Raw genomic sequence first — 4080 nt, forward strand, 5'->3', positions numbered from 1 at the left:
AAACATATATTCATATACTTATGGGGCAAGAGAATAAATTTTGATAGGAAGATGTATGTAAATAAATTTAAAGTAAACTTACTTAAATATTACTAGAACTTTAGTTGTTAGGTATATGGCTAATGGATTACCATTGCACTGTTTTCCATATGTATCAAAATAATTTTATTTGATAACCATTATTAATTCAATAGCTTCAATAATATATATCTATCAAGTCTCTTAGAATTTTTATGAAAAGAAAAATAGGTTAAAAATGTGCTTGGAGAGATGACTCAGATATAAAAGTACACATGGCTACTGTCGAGCCTGCCAGTGTTTTTTTTTTTTTTTTTGAGGATACATATTCAGTAGATATTTTATAAATATTTACATTTGTAAAATGCACAAATTCTTTTTATTGTATATTCTTCTGAAATATTTATTATAGGTGTTGTAGCTGCAGATGTTTATTGTCTTGGTAAGCACTGTCATTATAAATAAAAATTGGCATAATTAGATGATATTGTCTTCATATGAAGAAACAAAATACTGGATGGATGTAAAAAGAATAGATCTGGGTCATGTTCTTAATAAAAATAAGCATTGCTTTGTATAGTTAGTTTTTTTTTTTTATGAAACACTATCACAAGTTCCAAATATGTTTTGATAGCATTTTTGCAAAACAATTAGGTACTTTATTATTGAGAGGATATTATGAAATTATACTCAAATAGAAGTCAACCTTCTGATTTGCATTTCATGCTGTTCAAACCTAAGCACTTGTACATATTTGGCAAGAATTTGATCTTTGGGCAACCATGGCAACTGTAGAACTCTTTGAAGCAGTGTCTCACTGTGTAAAAGAGGCTGCTCAAGAAATTGTGATTCTTCTATCTACTCTGTGAAGTACTGGTAATATTACTTTGAAATTAGACAATATGTGTGAAAGACATACTCTTTAAAAATAAATGTGTATCTTTTTTCCAAAAAACTTTCAAACTGCAGAGAAAGGATCACAAAGTCCCATCTCCTATAAAAGAAAACTAGCAATTGATATTTGTTGATTTAAAAAAATTGGTATGTGTCCTTAATGGAGTGACTCTTTGTATCACAAGCAGAACTCATACTTAGGAAAAGTTGGTCAACAGAAATTAGCTCCATTTCTTATCATGTGCTTTCTTTTATTATAATTTGTTCTCTGTCCCTTATTTTCCCCTATTTAATATTTAGGCTTCATTTTTTTAGAGAAAGAAAATGTGCAGGGGAGAATAGGGATGTGCGTATAATCTGGGAGGTATTGAGGGGCGGGAATAAAAGTATCAAATACATTTTATAAAAAAGTAAGACATGGAAAGTTATAACAGAATATACAAGGGTATTAGAAAAAAAGGATCAATTTTCTACTTTCCTCCATCTTCTTTTGCACTGTCTCCTTCCAAGACTGTCAACAGGTTGACAACTGATGGTTTGGTTTTCACTACCTGTCATCTAACTTTTGTAAATGTAATGATGCTTCAAGTTATATTTATGTCAGTTTACTGGAATATTACTCTCTTAGTGGGGGCATTTTATTATGTGTGATATTTACTTTAATGTAGCAAATATAATACATTTGTTCTGGAAGAAACTAGGAGAGTGAGACAATTTGAAAAAATTAAATTTTTAAAAATTTTTATTGACTGTTTTATTTATTTACATTTCAAATGTTGTTTCCATTCCTGGTTTCCCCTTCCAAACCCTCCTGTCCTATCCCTCTCCCCACCTGCCTCTAAGAATCCTTAAAACACAAAACCCTATATAACAACTGTCTTCACTACCACTTTTTTTTCTTACAACTTTATTTTTAAAAAAAACAGAGATATACATACAAACATTTAAAATCATTTTTGCATAAAACTATATAAATATACTTTTGTCAGTACTTGATTTTTTTCCAAAGGATTGATAGTATGTATTGAATCTTACTGATTATAGTAAATATAAAGTACATGTAAAACAAAACAGAACATGGAAATAGTCAAAGTTTTCTTTGTGTGTATATATTAAACATAATGATTTTTAAATACCAAAAATATCTGCAAGGTTATATTCTTAGCTCTTGAGTTATTAATGATTTAAATTCTAGGTAAATTGCACATAGTACTACCCAAAGGCCCAGTTATTCCACCTCTGGGCATATACCCCAAAGATGCTCCAACATATAATGAGAATACATGCTCCACTATGTTCATAGCAGCCCTATTTATAATAGCCAGAAGCTGGAAAAAATGCAGATGTCCTTCAGTATATGAATGCATACAAAAACTTTAGTATATTTACACAATGGAGCATTACTCAGCTATCAGAAACAATGACTTTATGAAATTCACGGGAAAATGGATGAATCTAGAGATTATCATCCTGAGTGAGGTAACCCAGTCACAAAAGAACAGACATAATATGCACTCACTGATAATTGGATACTAGCCCCAGAAAGATCTGAATACCCAAGAAACAACTCACAGGCCATATAACACATATAAAAAATAAATAAAAGAGGCCAAAAAGTGGAAGCCTCAGCCCTTCTTAGAAAAAAAATGAGTGCATAGCATGCTCTCAGAGGGGCAAAAATAGATTTCATGCAATGAAGACACAAAAAAAAAATTCCCCTTGGGTTGAGAAATGCAGTACTTTAACGTACTGAAGCCATGCTTTGGGCATGGAGAGAGGAGTAGTTCAAGGTCATCATTCTCTAAATAGAGAATGTCATGCAAACCTATACTGGGCCATTTATGCTCTGTCCCAAAAACATAAAAAAACAGACAGACAAAAAGCAGGAAGGGAGATTCATAGTTATATCCCATACTAATTTCTTTAATAATATACAAGACAGTATTTTGTGGATATATTAATGGTAACTGTATTATAAGAACTTCAGGTAAGTGAATAAAACCATACATTTCCCAAAATTATTTATAAAATATATTTTCTGTTATTTAAACACACTTAAATATTATTCAGATGATCATCTATTATTTATAGTCCACACTGTCCCATCTACTAGACTTAATTATATATATACAGCAAAGATATATTTTTAAAATATTAGAGAAGTGTATTCCAAAATTACAATGAGAAACTGTTTTAATATTGTTTAGCTTTTTTGTTTTCTTTGATTTTGGAATAATAATAATAATAATAATAATAATAATTATTATTATTATTATTATTATTATTATTATTATATTACAGAATAAAAGATATGTGACTAGCATGAGGCAGTAATCCCATATGGTGAAGAAACACACATGGACGTCATCATAATAGTTTTAGAGATTAATCTGATGCAAATACTTCTACTTTATTCTCTTTCCCAGTGAATCAAACTTAATATTTAAGCATACACTTCTAGAATAATGTGGACAGAGTACTGTAGAAAGCAAGACAATTTTATCATAGGCATGAAGGTTATTTCTTAATGTTCTCTTACTACAGCTAGTTGCTTTTACATGATATATAAAGTGTTGATGATATAAAATTTTGTTTTACTGCAATGTATTGGGCATCATTCTTAACATTGTAATTACAAATATACTATGTACTTTGGAGTTAATTATAGAAAACACTGAGGTCACAATGCTTAACTATCTGAAGCATATTAAAAGGCAAATTTTTTGCTCTTAATTTCTGCATTCCAATACTCATTTTTCAATAATAACTCATCTTATTTCACATGTTTGTATCAAGTTTTACTTCTAATATGTAGTAAATTGAATATTTTACAAATATATAAAATATAAATATATAAAATATAAATAATGTTTCCCACCAACTTTTTTTTTTCCCTCTAGCCTAAGTTGCTAGAGATAGTTTTATTGTTTCATCATGAAGGAGTAGGAAAAAAAGACACAGGCAATATACACAGGACGCTGATGACAAAATCAGAATCAACTGTGTCCTTTTCCATAGATAATGATAACATAAAACCTCTGTGCCCCTTACCTTTGATGGGGTATCCTCAGTACTTCACCCATGAATAATTTAACAGATTGTCAGATTCTAACTTTTGAATATTTCTTCAAACTTTAAGGAGGCTCCCTGTGGGTGAGCCAGGCAAAA

The sequence above is a fragment of the Micromys minutus genome (genome assembly GCF_963924665.1).
Source record: "Micromys minutus genome assembly, chromosome: 13".
Taxonomy (NCBI): domain Eukaryota; kingdom Metazoa; phylum Chordata; class Mammalia; order Rodentia; family Muridae; genus Micromys; species Micromys minutus.